The following is a 23,840-nucleotide window of genomic DNA, read 5'->3' on the forward strand; positions in this document are numbered from 1 at the left end:
AATGTTAAAGATTACTGTTGTTTACTGGCAAGTGTTGATGAACAGAAAACAGAAATTCTCAACAACCATACGTAAAACATGACGGCCGTTGGGATCAGATCACCATCACACAAATAAACAAGACGACTAATTCTACAAAGTTGTTGATGTTTAGGAGTTACCTGACTTTATCAAAAAAGCCACTGTTAACTCAGCTTTTCCTAAATCAGTAATCAGCAATGAGGCCACGTATACAAGTTAAATATGTAATATGGTTGGCACTATCATAGTAACCTGATGCACCAGATGGTTTGTTGCACAGAACCATCTGAGAAGCTGTCATTGGAAACTGATTGGAAAAGGGCGGGGACTTTCAAAAACTACTTGGCAGGTGATTGGACGAACCATCTGTCTGTTACCATCTATTACGGAAGCTGAAGCCAGTCTGGAGCAGAGCAAAAACTTTCCATCAAGAAAAGCCTTCAGTGCCCTTTTTTGCACTTCTTTCAGAGAAGAAATACTCTCCAGCTCTGATATAACTGATGCTACTGCAGCATCTACTCTAATAGGTGTAGAGGGGGAGGTTAGTTAAGGGGACACGTCTCCCTTAATATTTAAAACATGTGCACTTGTCCCCCCGACAAAAACAGGAAAGTAGCAGAAGACTTTTATAACTGGTGCATTGAAATTCCCTAGAATGCAGAAAATCAAGAGTTTAATACTCAACATTTTCTGGTGGAGGACCCAAAACCTACACACTTGTCTACACTGCCATTGTTTTGAACAGTCACCTCACCATGTCATCACACACTTAAACTACACCTGTAGCTGCCAGAAGCTCCTTACAAGACACTTATTGGTCAGAACCACCATGGTTCAGTCACAAACGCATTTCTTGAAGCCTGACAAGATGGATTTTTGTGTCATTTATAGGTTTAGTAGATATTCTGAACATCTAGCTAGTGGCTAAGAGTAAATCTGGCAACGTCTATCTGTTTTTGTATAAAGAGGAAATGTGTCTCATTCTATCTTTATAGGATTTCAAATGGATTAATGACACAAAGCTGAAATATTTCAAGACTGTGGGTCTGTTTACTCCTGGTATTAACCTGTGTCTTTGGTGATCTGATCAAAATTCAAGATGCATTTTGATCCAATTACTTAAACCACTTGGTGGTCTGGGAAGCATGTGACCACATACCTTATGCAGTGTAAACGCTAATGTGTCCTCATGCATCCCCAACAAGGACTACGTCATGAATGACGAATAAAAGGTTGTTTTAGTGACCACTCGCCAACACTCTATTACTTGCCCATTTTGAGATGACTTGGACAAAGTGTTGCGGGACCGTCCATAGTTTTGCCCTATGGATGGAGGCTATACTTCGAGCTGCACCGACACAATCACTAACGTGTCTAGCAGGTCTGCTAGCCAGCAGTTTGTGAAAGTATGGATGTAATAACTGCGTAGGACCCTCTGACCTTCTAGCCTAAGTGATGCAGGCACTACTTAAATGTCCACATGGGTTTAGATCACCGAAATACATGTTAATAACAGGTGTAAACAGGCTCTGTACGTCCATACTCGACTATACCTTAGTGACACTAATAAAATAATTTAATGTACTTTAATGCACACTGTAAATGTCCATCAGGTGCTTTGAAACTGAATTCTTTAACACCAAACATTTAAATTAGGAGCTAATTTAAGTTTGTACTATGTTCAAGATCAGGCTATCTGATGAGACAAAAAGAAAAAAGTGGAATATATTTTTAAAAAATCCTTGAATTTCAGAGATCTTAACACAACAAATGGCCACAGGCTTCACTGGCAGCAATATGAGGCTTTTCCAGAGGGAAATCTGGGCTCTACAAAAAGATGGAAACTTTCCTGAAGAAAGAAAAGTACAAAAAAGTACATGAAGGAACAGGGTGCATTTAGCGAAATACTTTTGAAATAAAAACAGAATTCTTCAGACATTACATAAATGTCTGGCGGAGGCTGCTGACATCTCATCACATATCTTCCAGCATCCAACCATAAAGGTTCAGAACATCATGCAGTGGGTGTGGGAGTGCTGAAAACCTTTAACTGAGGTGATGAATTATGCTCAAACACACACTGGCCACCAGCATGCAGCCAAATCGACATTAAAATCAAAGACTCACCCATAAAAAACAGCAATCTATTGAAAATAATGTGTCAGAGATTGTTGTTTATTGACTCTCACCATCCAGGTTGACTGGGAAAGAGAAAAACTTCGACTTAGATTGGGAGAAAATCCCAAAATCCAGAATTTCCAAACAGATACTGACATAAAAAAAGAGTATCAGAGCTATCATTGCCAAATATGCTATCAGAGTATATTACGATACACTGGAAAATTATACTTCTGCTTTTCAATTCCAATTAACCAGCAATAATTCCACTTCTATTATTGTTGGTGCCACAACAAAAAAACAGATGCTACACTGCACACATGTTCACATACAATCTCAGTGCTCAATCTGCACTCTAAAACTCCACCAAAAAAATAGCTGTTGAGAAGGCATCATTAGTTAAAGAGTAATCAAGAGTTAAAGACAAAAACAGAAAGTAATCAAACCCTTAAAGTGATTCTCCTTAATAAGAGAGATAATCTCCACTTTGGCTCGATTCTCCTCAGCTCAGTTGGATCCTCAGTGTAATTGCTCTTGTTAATCATGCCTTAATTTGTTGACAAGATTCATTTGGAGGACTCGTCCTGAAAACATGCAATCTCTCCCAATCTGGGGATACCAACGTCTTAAAATTAAGGACTGCAAAGTAGAGTGAGACCAGATTAAGTCATTTTAAGAGTGTTGAAGACGTCGCCAGAGACCGATGTAACCAACGATGAGCATCTGTCACTGCTTATTAAACTAGTAGAGCCAATGAACTATCTCAAAACACTCTTGTTGAGAGTATTCGTTAATGATCTGCTCACTGCAACACTCTTGATAGTGTGATTGTAAATAAAACTGGCATTGAACTACAATAATTCTAATGAATTTCTGTGGTAATAGTTCAATATTTATGTTGGATAATTGTGGATCTTACAAAGCTGATCTTTAAATATACAAAGTCACTAACAGGGTGTGTAAAAATCAGCTACAGCATGATTAACTTTGATGGCTACTCAAAAGTAATTAGGCCATCAAAGCACTCTAGATGTTTTCCCATAGTTTTTTATTATGACAATCAATTCTGACTCCTCCTGACTAACTCTCCTCAATAAAGCTACTGTCATCTTCCTTGCCTTGGTGCACACAGCTGTCTGTCACAGTGCTTTAAAGTGAGACTATGTTAATTTTGCTGAGCAACTGTGGGATAATGGTAAATGCTAAAGCATAATGTGACAGTAGCACGAGTAGAGATGACTTATAAAGTCAGAGAACTGAACCAGTTCAATCATACAGTATCTAAATATCTCAACTTTGCTAACATTTAGCTGCCAACACTTTGTCACACCTCGCGGCACCTGATAGCAATGCAGAGGCCACCCTTTGGCATATATTTGTGATGCATAGCTGAAACATGTACATGACAACCTTTCTAAAATTACTTTATGTTATGTTTTAACAACAATAAATTTTGCTCTCACACAGGACGCAGAGCTGCAGACTCCCAGGTGAAAGTCTTGTTTTGTTTGACCAATCAACATAGCCCTCCCTCCCGCCTGACGCAGACTTTCGCACTCTTTAAACAACATCAGTTGCTCTCAGCGTCAATTATTGTCACAGATGGGTTTACATTGGAGTTAGCTGAAAGCCCTGTGCATCTTTTTCCGACATTAAATGGTATCTTTGGCAGTGATATGAAGTGTTGGGAGTTGTGAAAAAGCGTCTGTAGCCACCATAAGCTAACAGTCGCACTAGACCAAGAAAGACTGCCGCAGAAAAGCAGAGTACGCTTAACTAAGAAACATTTTGTTGCTTATGAAATCCACTTTTTGAATTATAAGAAGAAAAAATGTTGTATTTCTACTTCACGTTATACAGTTTCTCTTTAAGTCAAATGGTTATCAACATTTCACCCTAACAGCAGCAAAAGCCTGAGGCACATCAGATAAAATTAGACCATAACCTCATTTCCACTGGATGGTAAGCACGGCTTGACTCGCTGTGAATTGTTCATTGTTGGTTTCCATTGGCAAAAGTAGTGGATAGTACCTGCTCCTTTTTTTGGCACCATCTCGGTTGGGATTCCAAATGAAATTACCTGATACCAGAGTTAAAACACTGCAGACCACTGATTGGTCAGAGTGAATCTTCACAAGGCAACGCAGGATATCCCGCACAAACCTTTCATTGTTTAAACAGCCATGGTAGTGTCAATAGTGACCACCAGTTTTGCAGGTATTTGGTCAGAAACCAAAGTATTGGACACACTGAAACTTTGATCTGATGATGATGATGAACTGAAAGTGAAGGGATCACCAACGTTTATACAATTTAGGGGACATGTACCAATTAATAGCTGTCAATCCAATAGTAGGGCTGCAACGATTAGCCGTCTAATCGATGCCTAATCGACTATTAAAATAATCTGTGACTATTTTAGTAGTCGACTTATCAGTTTGAGTCATTTTTCATAGAAAAGTACTATAAAAGTACCCCAAAATACTCTTATTGCAGCTTCTTACGTTCAAATATTGGCAGCTTTACACACTCTCCCGTGACAGTGAACTAAAACCCTTTGGCGTGAGTACAAAACAAGACATTAGATGACATAATTTTGGGGTTTGGGAGAGACAGACCAACATTTTTCAACATTTTAACACATTTTTCGATAAAATGATTAGTCGACTAATCGAAGAAATAATCGACAGATTAGTCAACGATGAAAATAATCGTTAGTTGCAGCCCTATCCAATAGTAGTCGAGACATTTAACTCAAAACCACAAATGGTAACCTTCAACTGGTACAGACTGCTGTAGCTCGTATTATAACTGGGACAAATCATAGGTCACATATCTTCCCAGTTCTCACCTCCCTTCACTGGTGGCCAGTTGACTTCAGAATTAATTCTGAGATTCGTCTAGTAACTTTTAAAGCTCAGCATGGTTTAGCCCCCAGTTATATGGCTGAGCTTGTGACTAGCGACGCTCTTAGTCATGACCTGAGATCCTCAATCCAACCCTCACTAGTCGTCCCTAGATCAAGACTCGTAACTAAAGATGACCAGGCCTTTGCCATCAAGGCCCCGAGGCTCTGAAATTCACTGCCTGAGGAGATTAGGCTGGCTCGCACATTACCCGTTTTTTAATCATTGCTTAAAACATGTTTTTACCAGAAAGATTTGTACTTTTTTGGTTTGTAATTTTTGTGTTTTATTTCCTTTTGCCGTTGTGCACACCATTCTTTTTTAAATATTGTATTCTTATTTTCATGCACATTTTGAAGCTCTTTGTGACCTTGTTTAGATAAGTGTGATACAAATAAAATTATTATGGCATTATTATTAGTGTCTGCAATCTAGAACCAACAAATTAGTTATATGGCTAACTCTTGCTCAACAGTTGCGGTCCAAAAATAATATGGTCATTACTCATTGCAGAGTACACATATATCTAAAAAAAAAAAAAAAAAAAAGACAAAAAAAAGACATGCAATGGGTGTATGTCTAAAATGCATACTGGCTTTCGTGAACTGTACAAGAGAGCCATGTTCCCAGAAAAGCAACACATACACAAACATACAGTATATATAGCACAATATGAAAGCAGCTATAAGTTTTGGTTTAGGGTTTGGTTCGAACTGGTCAGCACTATGAAAACTGTGGGAAACAAAGGGACAAGCATGGCAAAAAATATGCTTTAAGTGTTGTTTCATAAACAGATAACTGGCTTCTAGTAGCTTATATTCAGTCATAAATGTACAAGCATACAGATCCAGCATTAAGTAAAATGATATGGGAAAAAAAAGAAACAATTGACATCAGCACGCAAACAGGGTTACTAGCTCTAAGGCTGAACGCTGATACAGTCCGAGCGAATTTTAAGATAAAAGTGAGAGATAATCACACCAGACCATCACTGAAGTCAGCAGCACCAGCGCTTAAAGCTAAGTAAAATCATTTACTACTACTGCCAGGCACCTGCCACTGAATGTTTGAAGTGTGAAAGTAAGAGCCAGGAGGAAGGTCAGACCTGTTAAGGTGTAGATATCAGTTAGAGTGTATGTTTGCAAAACCGGTATTCTTCAATGACCCGAGCTGCCCCCAACTCAATCTCACACACACACACACACACACACACACACACACACACACATATACACAAACACAACCAGAAGCCATCTGCAGGAAAAACATACTGGGCTATTTAACAGTTTTTATCCTACAATATGTATTCAGTTCGGCCAGACACAACAGATTTGTGCGCTTTTCACCTTCATCTCTAACCTCCTCATATAACTGACAAGACAGTTTGTATACAAGGTCAGTCTCGCGGACAAAAATGTTCTCACTGCAGTGCTGCAAAGTTAGTCCGAACTTTTACAAAAAAAAAAAACTTTCCCAAAATATCTGGTGAGCTCAGTCAATATCAAGTCCCTGTCTTTTCCATATTTGCAGAGATGCACGGGAACATTATGTGTCTGAAATGTGTCTGATGCGAGGAAACAGCATCTTCTTTACACTTCAAACCTACAATCTAACAGTGACATAAAGGTGGACAAGTTCCCCACGAGCAGCAAATATATATATGGTTATCAAAAAAGGCAAGAGCATGGACCAATCAATGATTTTAACTTCCTCTAAATCATTATATCATATTATGTAAGGCAATTGAAACGATAACAAATAGCATTCTCTCACTGTGCACACACATGCTGCCATAAAACTAAAATATTGAAACAGAAATTAAGCACAGAATGATACTCACAGCTTCTCTTTAGATCATTGAAGCACAGAAAAATGCTAGCTTCACTAAATGGCAGTCACTTAGAAGGCTCCTCTCACCCCTAGAAAGCCTTATGCAGCTGAAATGACTCACATCCCCTCTCCCAACCTCTGTCAACCATCATGAGGAGGTAAACATTTCCAAATATGGAGAAAATATGAAGACAGTATTGAGGGCAATATCAGTTTGGTTTGCTTTTAACTTGGAATGCCATACTCCGTGAGCCAGAGTCACTCAGCACAGCCAGTTCTGTGGTGCATACCTTTCACTAGGAATAATAAAGATGATTGTAGAGGAACTTTTCACAATCGCTTTGGATTCAGTCTGACCTAAGATGGGTAACACTGTGAGTCTGCCCCACAAGCTTCATTTCTTAAAGGGAAGGCAGTTGAAATGTGGAGAGGAGAAGATTAGATAGCTTAAAACCACAAACAGGAAACTTAATAAATTTGCAAAAAAGCAGGGAAACATAATCATAATTTACTTTTTTGTTAATCAGGAGACAGGGGCCAGAGTAGACGTTAAGGACAGCACATTTACTGTGAGAAGCTGTCTTGTCACACAGATTGTCTTCAAGTGATTAAGAAGGTGTAATTAAAGTCTGATTACATCCCATGAGTGCTGTGGGTCAGCGGAGATCACGGTAATATTAACAGCTGCTAAGAGAGAACATTACACCTCCCTGCATGGACTGGAACGGTTTTGAAGAGCAACTTGGCTTAAGAGTGCTCGTTTCCTCAAACAGAACAACCCACTTCATGCAAATCCCAAAGAGACAGGCCGCATTCAGACAACTGAAATTATTACATGTTCATAAATTCTTTAAAATATATTTGCATTTAAAATACAGTCTCTGCTTTTTTAAATAACCTTCTGTGAATCCCGAAGTCCTAAATCTGGTGCAAATCTGATCCAAAGCCAAGTCGGTCTGAACAGACATACGAGAATATATGTAACTTTTACATGACGCTAATGCAACATTTGTCTGGTACTTGAGAAGAGATGAGAAAAGCCTGTTGCGATGGAGGTGATCTGTGGGAGAAGAGTGAGGTGCTACAAATTTTTTGGAATGTTGTCTTAATGAAAGCCAAACTCTGAAAGACAAAATCCTGGCATGTTCGGAAGAGACGGCCAAACAGGGTCACGCGAGAAATTGGCTGCAATGTCCACGCAGAGCTTTTAACATAACATCGAAGAAGCTGAAAACTTAAATAAAAGAGGTGGCCATGGTTTCATAATGTGTGCTCTTAACAATGAGCTAAACCACGATGAATGCAATCAACCTCGGCCAGCTGAGATTAGGGATGTCACAAGAACTGATACTTTGGTACCAAGTGGACGCCAAAATTCTGAAAACGTGGTGGGACTAATTTTTCTCCATTACTGTAGTCACCAGGGATGCAATTCTTCCAGACCTGAGGGGGCAGCATGTACGCCTACAGGTGTTCTAGTCTGCCATTAAATGCCAAAGGAAGAAGAAGACAAACGCCTACCAGCACGTTTGAACAACAACAAATGGAAGACGGTGACGTGCAGCTGCAGCGCCAGCTCTACCTTGACTCGTTGAAAAGGAAAGAGTTTTCTTGAGGTGTCTCCTATTTACACTCTGCTACAAACTCCAGCAGCTTGACAAGGTACCAAGTATCTATTCTACACTGAGTGCCGCACGTTACTTCCAATCACAGTGGGAGAGGGTGGGACAAACAGCCTCCCACAAAGACAACCGTCATGTTTTAACGTGTACAAGTGCTCTTCTGCATGAGCACTCAGGTGTGAAGCCCAGTTCAGACCAAACATTCACGACAAGACAAAACCGTTTCAGAACGTTGCAGAGAAAAGTTGTAGAGGTGTGAACTGGCCGGTCTGAGCTTGATTCAAGCCGGCTGATGGTGTCACCTGCAACTCCGCTGCTCAAATTGCGGGCGGCTGGTTTTGGAACATAAAGCATGTCACCTGATTCTAAAGCCAGTCGGTTTGTAATTAAGTCCGCTGGTCAAGTCAAAATGACCGCAGACGGTGTGTTCGAGCCCTCTTTTTCCCAAAAATAAGCCTGAAAAGCTGCAAATCAGAACGGAAGTACAGAGAATTGTTGCATAGAGATGATACACCATCTCATCTAGTTGCATTGGTGTGAACCAGCAGGTTTTTAGAACGTTGCAGAGCGGCACATCGCAAGTAGTTGCCTGTTTCAACTCGTCTTGTCGCAAATCATTGGTCTGAACTGGGCTTAACATCTTTGGTATTGTAGCAAGTGAGTTCAGAGCAACTTCTTGAGATTGGTTTTAGACTTATGTCACTTTACAAAACACAGAGTGAGCAGTCTAACAAATTAAACAGGCCCTAAACATTAAAACAGGCCTCCAGCTATTAGTAAAGCACCTTTAAAATTATCAGACTCACAGTTTTTAAAAAGTCAAAATCGATGCAGCAAAACCAGCGATATCATCTTTTTTTATTCCACACATTTTTTTTTTTACCCTTGTTAAAATCTGGCACCCGCCTCACCCACAAGACAACTCGACAGCCAACAGTTCGTTTAGAGATTTGGGTGATGCTAGCAGCAGCTAATGTAGCCTTGAGACTCAAGCAGAGATGAGGAGCTACAGAGGTCTGGTAAACTCACTTCTGTCAAACTCCACACCAACAGACTCTTTTCACTTTCAAACTTGCAGTCTTCAGCCGCAACCATCGCTGACTCAAACGACATCACTCAAGGACTTTTATCAGATAACCCGAAGCTCCCTCTGAAACCACAAAAGGCTTCATAAAACTTTTGTTTGCATACACAGTAGCAACCTTCTTTCACTTTAAGGCCTGAAGCTTGGCCCTAAAACAGAGAAGACACTACACCTGAAGCTGTAAAGCTCACAGAGATACTACATCAAGGAGAAATTAAGAGCAATTCTCATTTTAAGATGCACTGTTTAACACAATGATTTACTAACAAGCACTGACACCGGGGGACGAACAATCATATTTTGCTTTACTGTGTTCACCACTGAACAACTTTAAGTTCCCAAATCATCCTCATGGGCAAATTTATGTTAGTTTTTGAGAATAACTTGACCCTGACTTGCTAAATTATGTCCATATTTTTGCGCTTAGAGTGCAACGCACGACCTTTCAAACATAAGTTCTACTACCATCCAACGTGAAAGCACAAAAGCAGGACAAAAACAAGACCAGCACACAGTAAATAAAGAAGCACAACACAGTAAAAGCTATCTTACCTTTTCTCCTCTCTGGATGTACGGGATTCCTGGAAGACTGTTGAAGCGATGCCCTTTACTGTATGTTGAAATCTGCTGAGATTGAGAAACACAGACAACTCTGTATTACTCAAACGGATTACATAACTATAATTGTGCTGTGCAGGTCCCCACCAACATGGTGAGTGGGTCCTGTCAACTCAAGGATATTTCCTTCCACGAGTGTATGGTTTATCAGTGGAAAGATAAGTCATGGACGGGCTCCTATAAATCCTGCACGAACCCAAGTGTAAGTTGTCCATTTAAATTTTAGTCTGTCACTTCTCACCAGGCACCTGTCACAGCCTGTTGGAGTAATATTTCACTGCAAAGATACAGTACAGGGAAAACAATGTTGACACGTGGCACTACAGAAGATATTTCACCACACTGTAACAATTATTTAGTGATGACAACTCAGATAAGGGTACCTCTGTCAGGAAAGGGACAAACTTTTTTTACAGCAGTATGTTGCTGCTTAGTGGTATTTAAATGTACAACAATTATTTTGATCTGTCAGATTTAAAGGCCAAGCCACACAAGTTTTGTTAATAATCCTGGCTGATTAGTCAGGTTGAAGTATGGTAGAGCTACGCTGGGAGTGGCATGATGTCACCAAACTCTAAGGGCACATTCACACCATGATAGTCCAGGGGACTCGGTTCAATTGGACGGGGAATGCCGAAAAATGCTACACATTCATTTGGTTTGGTTCACTTTCACACTGCACTTTTTAAAGTGGACCAAACCACCTAGACAACATCGCGCAGTTATTGCCCGAAATGACCACTGACCAGGAAGAAAAAAAGCACGAGGAAGAAGAAAACCCAGCTCATTGTTTGGCCAGGACCGAAAACGGAAATCCATCCCCTCCCACTTTCCCTTTTTTTTCTACCCAAAATACACTGCACTCTATGTCACTTCCTCTCTTTGGTTCACTAGATAGTCCGTTTGCATTTCCCACTGTAAGCGAACCACACCAGACCCCCAGTTTTCAAGCGGACCAGAGTTCACTCGTTTGGTCCGCACCAGAGTTCGAATGAACGTTCACACCACTCCAAACGAACCGAACTATCTTTGGAAGCGGACCAGGGTTCGTTTAAAGCGGACCAAATAGCATCAAGAATGCTGACACTGTCAGTTGTCCCACCCCTGCAGCAGGTGAATCAAGACGAGAGTAAGGGAGATGTCAATCAAGCACAGTCCTCGTAGTCCTGAGAAAAGGTCAAAGACACCAAATCCAATTGCCAGAATAAGGGCACGATCATGCAAAATAACACTATTTAATATCTAATAACATCAGCAAAGATATGCCTCCTGCTCAATTCCATTCAATCCAAACAAGAGATAAATATAACACTCACTTCCAGTGGCAAAGCAAACTGGAAGTTCAACCAAATAAATAAGATGTGTCTGTTCATCACAAATATCAAACCACTGGAATAGCAGCCATGATTAAGTGCTGCTGAGCACTGCAGTCAGGGTCAGGGTTAAGTGCAGAAAAACATATTTACTGCACCTGAAACAAAGGGATGTTTAAACCTGTTGCTCAGTTCATGGGGAAAACAGATAATTCAATTTTTTTTTGCTCTCTCATGATTGAATACACAAGGCTAATCTGTACGGTTGAAGCCTTAAGTAGCAATATTCGTCTATTCATCTATTGTTGCTTTTGATTATTGCTATAAAATGTAAAATAATGCCTGTCACAAGCGTCGCACATCATGTCTTCACTGCTCATTTTGTCATACAGACTGAAGCTGTAACATGTAATTGTCACTTGATAACAATTTAACTGATTAGCTCAGGGTGTCTGCAGGTATTAGACACTTAAATTTAATGCCTTTAAGACCTTCTTCATGATCATTTCTGACCAAATTTAAGACAGATTTTTGGACGAATCATCATTTTCTCATTCAAGCATTGCAGGTGAGTATGAAAGTAAGTAGTGTATATGGGTTCCCATGCAGAGGCAGATGTTATGGAGGAATAAGGTAAAAGTGAGGTAAGTTAATCTACATTTTGCCAACAGCTCAGTGCAAGTAAAAAGACGTATTAGTATTCAGTGGTAGATTTAAAGACTTGTAACATCAAAAATGTGGACTTTTATGGAGAAAAACTTGACTCGTTTTGACAAAACAAAATTAAAATATGGATAAATGAAATTAGATAAAATGTTCGTGGCAAATAAAATTCAAATTTAAGACAACTAATTTTAAGGACTTACATTTATAAAATTGAATTTAAGACATTTTATGCCCTTTAAGGAGCTGTAGACAACCTGCTAGCTGTTTTAGTTAGGTTTAGTTTAGCAGTTTATGACTTTATTATACCTGATTAAGTTTAATTATGTCAGTTTATGAGGTAGATAGTTTTTATGTCTTGTCAGGAACCCCTATCGCCTTGTTGACAAATTGTTTGACACAGTGATTTAGCCTACATCACTCTCACAGGATATGAAGCACTGTTGGGATGGTAAAAGCACAGGACATGAGTTTACTTTGCAACTAGTCTTTACCCTGAGTGTAGTTTCAGATATTGGAGATATGCAGGTATTGTGTCAATGAAATGTCCTGCTGGACTTTTCAGTGATCTATGATGATTTAAGTTAAAGACAAACAACAGTAGTTTTGTGCAAACCAGGCTACTACATGTCACACCCTACCTGAGAGCACAGCAGAAATTTTAAGCGGGCACTGACATGTCCGTGCTGTGCTCTGTATGTTGTCTCAGAAGTCTGGTGTCATTATCTGTCAAAGGAATATACACTTTTTTTTCTTCTAACGTGATTTATGTAACGTTTTTCTGTCGTATTTGCGTATTTCGGTGGAGGTTAATTATTTCACATTACATCACTAATAGAAGTTCAAGAGTCTCGGGTTCGAGAGTCCCCAGACTTACATTAAATGATGGTAGCTAGCCTCAGTTCATGCTTCTCATGTTTTATCATTACATTCTGCGTTCTTTTCCAGTTTCTTCAAATGGAAACACTTACTCAGCGGTTAGCAAAAAGCAGTGACATAGGTTACAGCACTGATAATATTTATATTAATATTTATCTCTGATGGGGAACTAAAGCCTTTCCGTAGCTCTCTTCAAAGTCACGAGAATCCTTTGACAAAAAAAACAGCAATTTTACCTCGCAGAACACAGGAGTTGCTTGTCTAACGCTGCCTCGATCAGTTAGTTTGTGTTATCATGTGACTTCTGGACCCAAACTAATGTGGTGTCCACAGCGATAAGAAAAAACAAAAAATGATAACAATAATTATCGCAATATAACTGCGAAAATTACGAACAAATGTTCAGTAAATCCTCCATATAATTAAACCACCCACACGCTCGTAGAGTTGTGCACCTTCAATGGTAAGTTAGCATGTTAGCATGACTAACTAACCAGCTATTCAATTAGATTGATATGACATAACGTGACTAAATGTAACATGAATGAAAACCTGAGTCACAAAAAGGCACATTAGACTGGTAAGGGGGTTTATGTGAAGCAACATCACCATGCAGAAATCTACGTCAGGTTACGTGGAAAAGGAACACTACTGGGGAGCCACAAAATGATAGAGATACCTAAAATAAATAATAATAATGAAAATAATAAAAACCTGCCCTTAAACAACACTTAATGCTGTTCTAGAGGTGATTCCAGATTCCTCAGAGCATCTTCTAACTATCTGGATTCAAATATATTCTGTTTATTGCACAATAAAATGGATTTGAACCCATTTATCAAGTTGCAACTACATCGCCTCAGAAAAATATTAACACATTATTATTGTGAAAATATTGAATACTGCAAAGAAGCATCAGTGTGAACCAATATAATTCAAATTGGATAAATAAAGCAAGGAGAAATATCCACTCCAGCTTCCATCATTCAGAAAATGGGCTGCAACTTGGGAAATTGGTTAAAAATATTTCTTATCACGGAGCATCCAGATGATTAGACAAATCTTTTGAGGATTCTGGAAATACCTTAAGTGATGTTAAATGGCAAAGATTGACAGTAGTCTGTAGATCAAATGTAAGAGCACAAAACACAAAAAACTCTGGTACCAACAGGCCACATTTGCCACGGCTCACAGAGAGATGCACACTGGTTCCTGACTGTGGTAACACTCACAAAGGCAACACTTTCTGAAAGCTCACTGTCTTGACATCACACTCAACTCTAAAACTGTTCATTTTGAGTCAGGGAAACTGCGGCTGCTCCTTCCAGAAAAGGGACATCCTCATTAAAGTAACACAAACAGTAGAATAACTTGACTAAGCCTACCAGGGGGGCCCGGGCTCAAAGGCAGTTGAGGCACTCATCTTTTAACTTTAACATCATCAACGCTGTCAAACGAGTCCTTTTTAACCAAAGATTTTAAAGACAGTTCCGTTTAATGTTGCCTGAGTCAAAAGTGTGTCGGAGCGACGCAGATGTATTCGGTTTGATGGCAGCACTCTCCAGAGACCTTGGTGTTATTGATTTGAAATCCAACATCTAAGTCAAAGTTTGAATTCAGTCTTTTAAAGAAGAAAGTGAGACTTATTTTTCAGGTTAGCAACATTTTATAGCACAACAATGTCTATTGTCTGGACCAAGGTTCCTTTTCACAAAAGATGGAGACATTTTTGACATTGTTAAAGCTACATTTGGGAGGTATTCAGTGAGTTATCTGTGACTGTGACCCACATAAAGCTTTAGGAGAAATCTTGAAGTGTTAAAGGTTCAGTGTTTACGATTAAGGGGGATATATTTGAAGAAATGGAATATGATGATGATGAATGAGCTGCTTACATCTTTATAGGGAGCAGGTCCTCATCTAAGAAGATCGCCATGTTGCACCCCCATGTTTCTACAGTAGCCCAGAACCGACAAACCAAATGCTGGATCTAGATGGGGCACACGTCTGCCACCTACTTAGCAAACCCTCCGCCATGAGCAGCATCAGAAGAAACACAGATGTGTAACACGAACCTGCTGTATTTAATGTTTTTACAAGTTTTAATCACCCGGGGTCTCATTTATAAAACAATGCGCAAGATCCATACCAGGGCCCGACCAATTTATCGGCCGGCCAATTTAATCGGCCAATTATAGCCATTAGAGAATAATCGGCAAGAAATGATGTCCTTGTGTTACTTTTTGCCCTATGACCTACCTCTGTTAAATTGGCAATAATAAGAAGAACTCTGGTACTGTGAACATACATGTTAATGTCTTAATTCATATAAACTTTGCATGATTATTTTATATCCCAGAGGTTTACTGCCTTTTTGCACATCATATTTTTGATTTATTTTGTGTTTAAATTGTTCATATGCTGCTTGTTCCACACAATTTCTGATAATAAAATATTTGAAAATAGTAAAATGTTCTTCCTTCAATTTATATCTTTGTAACGAGTGTCTGAACTACATTTAAGCCATCAAAAGCAGGTATTTCGGGGTTTTTTAAATTGAAAAATGTAATCGGCCAATATATCGGTTATCAGATTTTTTTATTCCATAATATCGGAATCTGCATCGGCCCCAAAAAATCCATATCGGTCGAACCCTAATCCATACTAAAAATGTACGTACGGACAAAAGCCAAAAATGTCATGGGCCAAAAAAAAAAACATAGTCACTGATCTTTAAGTCCCGTCTCCAAAATGTTTGTAGGCATAGGTCAAAGTTTCTCCCACCAAGTCCATTTTTATAGATAACTTTTGCGTGGGAAGTGGCGTACGCCTCTTTCAGGCCTTGTTGTGTGCGTACACAATGTCTATAAATGAGACCCCTGGTCCTTTTGTTTCAGAGAGGAAGAGACCTCTGTGGATAATTCAGCTTTCGGTAAAAACCTCCTGAATGTCTCAATCTTAAGTTGTCCGAGCAGGTGCTGGGCTAGCTTCCCATCTCCAACATGCAGTGTTTTTAACTATTTTAATCAACTGGTCTGTTTTGGAGAGGATAAGACCTCTATGAATAATTCAGCTCCCACTAAAAATGTCCTGAACAATGAACACTGAAGGAATTCCAACTGGTAGAAATTTCAGCTGGTGGCAATCTGCAACCCTCACCTATATGCCACCTCAAACTGTTTAAGTACAAGATCTGAATACTTCTTCCATCACTGCCTACGTATGAATACTTTGGCATTGGAGCCAACCTATAGTATAGAACTAAGAACAACAAATGAAACAGTAAATGTCAAGCTTCAAAAGCTCCGAGACTGAGAAATACCAAATTCTGCCAAAACTGTCAGACATTCAAAACCAAAATGATTTGATCAGTTGGGGGAAACTGAACAGGCATTATCTTCATTTTGATTCCTTAAAACTGTCATGTCTGGGAGGAGTTTAGCTGGTTGCAACCTGCAATCTTTACCACACTGGACGAAATGAATGGGATTTATTTGTTTTTTGTCCTTTAAGAAAAATGACAGTGTTGAACACAAAGGATGTAATCAGCAGTGAAGACAATAGGCTTAGACTGTTTCCTTTTCTTAGACATTAAAGTGGATAACATTTAACTTCTTATCTAAAGGAGGAAGAAAGTCATTCAAAACTGTCTTTCCTTGAGGAAGCATGAAGACACAGTACCTGACATGTGTCTATTGAAGTGAAGTTTAGGTGGAGCCAAGTGTGTCCTGTTTGTGCATTTGTATGTCACAAATCAAGCCAGTGATGCTTTTCTGTCTTGTCTTTTGATTTAAACCTGTATTAAAAGTATATTGCAGGCCTGCACTGTAATGTTAGACATCTCAAGTCATATCTACGGACCCGAAACCACAGTTTTCTTTAAGTTAACGATAAAAGGCCGTGATGAAAACTGCTTAAACAATGTGGCGAATCTAAGCTGTGGTAAACAAGTCAGTTCATACGTTATGGGGGTTAATTTAATTTAATTAATGACGACGCTAAAGCTAGCTAACACTAACTTAGCTAACAGTTGTTCAAGTAATGGGACACTTTAGTAAATTGACGCTAAGTTATGAGTCTACTAAAGTGAAATTCAGCAACATATTTGTCAGCAGACAGTCAGTAGCCATGTTTCCATCAGCCTGTTTAGATGCGCATCTAGAAGTATCGCATTGGAAAATTATGATGGAAACGCCAAAATTCGAATTAAAATCCCCTGATTTGCACAAACTAAAATACGCTTGCTTTAGACAGGTTTTGGTTGATTCGAAAAAATGTTGATTCGCAAAACAGGGGATGGAAACAGTTACGTTCAAATTAAGTCTGACGTAGCGCACCTCTCTCCATGGTGATCACGCGAGTTCGTAGTTTTCACCAAAGTCCGTACATTTAATGGAAACACACAGGATTCGTATTTCTTTTAATGTGCATTCCCCAATGATTCGAATCACTTTTGGATGGAAACATAGCTAGTGTGTCTTCTGCAGTGTCATACTGATTCCTTAAAACTGTCATGTCTGGGAGAAGTTTAGCTGGTTGCAATCTGCAATCCTCACTACGCTGGACCTTTAAGTGAGGCACACAAATGCAAACAAAACTTCACAATATATGTAATGAATGGAGTGACATTTGGTACTAATAAACATCGCTGGAATACTCCCTCATACCAAGAAATGAATGGGATTTGTTTGGTTTTTGTCCTTTAAGAAAAATCTTATCTAAAGGAGGAAGAAAGTCATTCAGAGCTGTCTTTCCTTGATGAAGTGTAAAGATACAGTACCTGACATGTGTCTATTGAAGTGAATGGGGAGTTTAGGTGGAGCCAAGTGTGTCCTGTTTGTGCATTTTAATGTCACAAATCAAGACAGTGATGCTTTTCTGCCTTGTCTTTTGATTTAAACCTGGATTAAAAGTATATTGCAGGCCTGCACTGTAACGTTAGACCTCTCCTATGTGACTTTATGGGCCTCAGCAAACATATTTCTGAATTATATTGTCATTTATGAAGCATAATGGGTACAAAAGTCAAAACAACTGACTCGAAATTAAAGTTTTGTTTGAGTTAATGATAAAAGACCGTGATGAAAACTGCTTAAACAACGTGGCGAATCTCAGCTGTCGTAAACAAGTTCATACGTTATGGGGGTTATTTTAATTAACGACGACACTAAAGCTAGCTAACACTAACTTAGCTAACAGTTGTTCCAGTAACGGGACAGTTTGTGAGTTATGACTCTGCTAAAAGTGAAATAAAGCGACATATTTGTCAGCAGACAGTCGGGGTCTCTCTCTCATGTCTCTCCGGTGACAGTGTGTCTTCCGCATTGCTCAGCAGCAGACCACTTGGCTAAAAACAGACACACCAGAGACGCCCAGAAAACTTGACGGTTCACAATGTCTTATATTTTCACCGCCTGACTGAGCCTAGCTGGGCACAAGCTACCGACAAGTTAGCTTTGTTAGTATCCTCATGTAACATTAGCAGCAGCCAAGGCTACCGTGCGAGTCCACGCCCTCATTGTGAACTCAGTCCGAGCTACAGTAAAATCCATATCACAGCCCAACAAGGCCGAACGAACTGGAGACGAGCCGCAGCTCCAACACCGGGTTTACCGGGCATACCTTCAGTCACAGCGGGTCAAACACAGCCGATAGTCGCAGGTATCTCTGAAGCGCCGGAAGAGTGCTCGGTAGTTTCGCTTACCTCGCTTTCTAGGAAACCTAACAGAGGTTCAAATCCCACCAAAAAAAGTGAAACTTCTTGATCCAAATTCTGGGAGAGTTGTAGGCAGTGACGTCACGCTCTGAAATTCCAGCCGTCTCAGGGAGTTGAGAGGTTTGCCCATGTAAGGCAGCAGGCCAGCGGTGACACCGAGCACCCGGGACGGCCTGTTGGTTGTTTACGCAGGGATGTATGTATGCAACAGGACAATCTGCATAACTAAATGTAGTTTCCCCTTTTCTTTTCTCAGCATTCACTTTACCAGTAAATTATATTTCTCATGGTATAAATAGTCACTGATCTTTACCATGTTGATATCATCACTACATATATGATCATATCCACCCACTTCATGTATATTAAAAAACTGTTATATTAATCAGCCCATACTAATTCCAGCACCCTTTGCGCTACTGCATTACTGTTTATAATTTCAGTGTAGGCTATACAGACACTTTGTAAATATATACTTATATCTGTACATAGCGGTTAAATGTTTATGTTTACCTTGTCCAGTTTTGTTGTCCTTGCTTTAGTCTGTTTGTGACATGTATATATATTGACATGTATATGGATGAACAGACAGACAGACAGGCAGATACTTTATATATATATTTATAGCCTATATAGAAATAGTAGTCAAATGTTTGTTTACCTTGTCCAGTTTTGATTTCCTTGTTGTAGTTTATTTATGATGTGTGTGTGTGTCTATGTATATGTATATATATATATATATATATATATATATATATATACAGTACAGGCCAAAGGTTTGGACACACCTTCTCATTCAATGCATTTTCTTTATTTTCATGACTATTTACATTGTAGATTCTCACTGAAGGCATCAAAACTATGAATGAACACATGTGGAGTTATGTACTTAACAAAAAAAGGTGAAATAACTGAAAACATGTTTTATATTCTAGTTTCTTCAAAATAGCCACCCTTTGCTCTGATTACTGCTTTGCACACTCTTGGCATTCTCTCCATGAGCTTCAAGAGGTAGTCACCTGAAATGGTTTCCACTTCACAGGTGTGCCTTATCAGGGTGAATTAGTGGAATTTCTTGCTTTATCAATGGGGTTGGGACCATCAGTTGTGTTGTGCAGAAGTCAGGTTAATACACAGCCGACAGCCCTATTGGACAACTGTTAAAATTCATATTATGGCAAGAACCAATCAGCTAACTAAAGAAAAACGAGTGGCCATCATTACTTTAAGAAATGAAGGTCAGTCAGTCCGGAAAATTGCAAAAACTTTAAATGTGTCCCCAAGTGGAGTCGCAAAAACCATCAAGCGCTACAACCAAACTGGCACACATGAGGACCGACCCAGGAAAGGAAGACCAAGAGTCACCTCTGCTTCTGAGGATAAGTTCATCCGAGTCACCAGCCTCAGAAATCACAAGTTAACAGCAGCTCAGATCAGAGACCAGATGAATGCCACACAGAGTTCTAGCAGCAGACCCATCTCTAGAACAACTGTTAAGAGGAGACTGCGCCAATCAGGCCTTCATGGTCAAATAGCTGCTAGGAAACCACTGCTAAGGAGAGGCAACAAGCAGAAGAGATTTGTTTGGGCCAAGAAACACAAGGAATGGACATTAGACCAGTGGAAATCTGTGCTTTGGTCTGATGAGTCCAAATTTGAGATCTTTGGTTCCAACCGCCGTGTCTTTGTGAGACGCACAAAAGGTGAACGGATGGATTCCACATGCCTGGTTCCCACTGTGAAGCATGGAGGAGGAGGTGTGATGGTGTGGGGGTGTTTTGCTGGTGACACTGTTGGGGATTTATTCAAAATTGAAGGCACACTGAACCAGCATGGCTACCACAGCATCCTGCAGCGACATGCCATCCCATCCGGTTTGCGTTTAGTTGGACGATCATTTATTTTTCAACAGGACAATGACCCCAAACACACCTCCAGGCTGTGTAAGGGCTATTTGACCAAGAAGGAGAGTGATGGAGTGCTGCGGCAGATGACCTGGCCTCCACAGTCACCGGACCTGAACCCAATCGAGATGGTCTGGGGTGAGCTGGACCGCAGAGTGAAGGCAAAGGGGCCAACAAGTGCTAAACACCTCTGGGAACTCCTTCAAGACTGTTGGAAAACCATTTCAGGTGACTACCTCTTGAAGCTCATGGAGAGAATGCCAAGAGTGTGCAAAGCAGTAATCAGAGCAAAGGGTGGCTATTTTGAAGAAACTAGAATATAAAACATGTTTTCAGTTATTTCACCTTTTTTTGTTAAGTACATAACTCCACATGTGTTCATTCATAGTTTTGATGCCTTCAGTGAGAATCTACAATGTAAATAGTCATGAAAATAAAGAAAACGCATTGAATGAGAAGGTGTGTCCAAACCTTTGGCCTGTACTGTGTATATATATATATATATATATATATATATATATATATATAAATAGGTATGTATGTATATATACACACACACACACACACACACATATATATATGTCAGCTGTGATAAGCGGTGACAGACAATGAATGACTTGACAGATAGATAGATAGATAAATGTATATCAATATGTTGTTTTTCACATATATATACTGTATATATAGAAATGTATATATGTACATATGTAAGTATATACACATATATATATAGAGAGAGAGCAAGAGAGAGATATAGATATATACATATTTATATATAGTAGTCAGATGTTTATGTTTATATAAATATATATAGAAAGAAAGGAGGCTATATAGATAATTTTTAGTGTATATTCATATATGACTTGGGTTGCTGGCTTCCCACTTGAGCTAACTAAAACAACATATTCAGATACATGTATGTCAATGTATGTCATAAAGAGACTTAAATGGGGAAAAACATGAACATCTAACTACTAAATATGTACACACACACACATATATATATATACATATATATATATATATATATATATATATATATATATATATATAAAAACACTGATCAGCCAAAACATTAAAACCAGTGGTGGGTGAAGTGAATAACATCTATCATCTTGTTACAGTGCAGTGTTCTGCTGGGAAACCTTTGGTTCTGGCATTCATGTAAATGCTACTTGACACCCTCCACCCACCCAAACACCGTTGCAGACAAAATAACCCCCCTCATGGCAACAACATCTGTCGATGGCAGTGGCCCCCCACAAAAACTGCTCAGGAATGACCTGAGGAACGTGACAGAAAGCGCAAGGCATCGACCTGACCTCCAAATACCCCAGATCCCAACCTGATCGAATATTTGTGGGGCGTGCTGGTCTGGTACCCCAAAGGTACCCCCGATCCACAGTGGGTCTTCCTTGTACCAGAATTGTCTCTGACCTGTCAAGGCATGGACACAGGACTTCTGGAGGGTGTCCTTGGGTGCATGGCGCATTGTCCTGCTGGGGGGCCACTGTTACTGAGGAGTGCTGTTGCCATGAGGCAATATGGTCTGCACTGGTGGGGGGAGTGTGTCAGGTGGCATCCTCATGAGTGTCAGAGCCCAAGGTTTCCCAAGAGAACAATGCACTGTAAAAACACGATCAACGTTGTTCACTTCACCTGTCAGTGGTTTTAATGTGTTTGTTGACCAACCTATATATTTAGTAGTTAGATGTTTATGGTTTTTCCCATTTAAGTCTCTTTATGACATACATTGGCATACATGTATCTGGATATCGTTGTTGTAGTTAGCTCAAGTGGGAAGCCAGCAACCCAGTTTAATACATCTATAGAACTTCTACAAAAATGAACTGCTTGGCAACAAGCTCAGGTATCTAATTAAGACAGGCCTTTATTTGTCAAAATGTGTAGCAACACTGGGCAATTTTAGAGTTGTTTATGTTTACTTATCTTTCTGTATTGTCTCAGTCACGTAGGCCTAATGTCAGCCACAGTCTGAAAGCTGAAAGCAACAACTCGGGCCACGTCTGGTCGCCGACTCAACTGAGACTCACGATAAAACATGCCCCAGAATCGTGCCAAATTAAGTGTCCCAATTCCAGCTGTAGACACTGCCATCACTGTGCCATTTTCAAAAATGACTTGGCCCAGCACTGGCCTAAACTCGGCACGCTGGAGGAAATAAGTCGGGAAATATGCCAATTAAATAGCCATGCAGTGAATAGCCTACAGGTGAGTAAAATATTGCACAGAAATAAAACAGAAACACCTCACAATACATCAACTCAAACTACAGACTCACGAGTCACAGTAGAACTTAATCAACACTTCTCTGACTGTGTCAGTACTGGAGCATTATAAGACTGCACCACAATATACAATATAGTAAAAGTGTTAATGATGTATGTGTCAGTGTCCAAGAAAAGACTCATATAGAGAAGGCACACACTGAACCAGTGAATGCCACTTAATGCAGATTAGAGTTCTTATATTATAGACAGGGGAGACGACTTTTTTGTGTCTTATACTGTATGTGTTTGACTTGTATCATAAACTTTAGTATTACAGAGCTTTTTTATGTTGTTCAGCTAAACCAACACATGATAATTGGACACAGATCTCGGAAATTGAAAAGTGCTGGCTGAGAAAAAAAACAACAGCGCAGCAAGTGTTTCAGTACTTAACAGAGCACTCATCCAATGAGGTGTGAACTTACACTTGCTGTAATTTAAACCAATTCAAATTTAAAACACTACGTGCTGTCATGCACTGTCTGTCTTCTATAACCGTGAGAAAGTCCGTGCTTGTTACTGTCTCCACTTGAACTCAGCAGTGTGGCTCATTTAGTTGCTATAATCAGAGTTTACTGGCTAGTTTGCTGGATAGCTCTGTTGAAATGTTACTTGCCATATATTCAAGTATTGAATTAAAGGATAGCAGTGAGGGTGATTCTGGTTTAAATGTTGGAATCACACGATCATGCAAGAAACAGGCTGTTGATGTACTGTGTAGACGACATGCCCATCAAACAGCAAAAAAATGATCTGATTCATTTATTCCATGGTTTGTTTGTTTTATTGGTTTCACTTGTTTTTTTCCCCCTCGAGTTATGGTTTGCATGCACACTGCAAATGTGAACAAGGCCTCATTGCTTGTACTGTTGTCG

At 39.6% G+C, this 23,840-nt stretch overlaps 1 protein-coding gene across 10 annotated transcripts in view; it reads right to left on the reverse strand.

Annotated features, from left to right (window-relative positions):
• lpp (LIM domain containing preferred translocation partner in lipoma) overlaps window positions 1-18,952 on the reverse strand; it is a 244,864-nt gene extending 225,912 nt beyond the window's left edge. The window contains exons 1-2 of one of the 10 annotated variants that reach the window (XM_078168576.1): window positions 18,759-18,952; window positions 10,134-10,205 (exon numbers count right to left, since the gene is read on the reverse strand). The gene's annotated coding sequence lies outside the window, so the exon portion shown is untranslated. Of the gene's footprint in view, window positions 1-6,885; window positions 7,012-10,133; window positions 10,209-18,676 lie in introns of those variants that run through there. The other 9 variants (XM_078168573.1, XM_078168574.1, XM_033621842.2 and 6 more) reach the window with 9 other exon arrangements.
• Window positions 18,953-23,840: the final 4,888 nt, after the last annotated feature.

This window comes from Epinephelus lanceolatus, chromosome 6 (genome assembly GCF_041903045.1).
Source record: "Epinephelus lanceolatus isolate andai-2023 chromosome 6, ASM4190304v1, whole genome shotgun sequence".
Lineage (NCBI taxonomy): Eukaryota > Metazoa > Chordata > Actinopteri > Perciformes > Serranidae > Epinephelus > Epinephelus lanceolatus.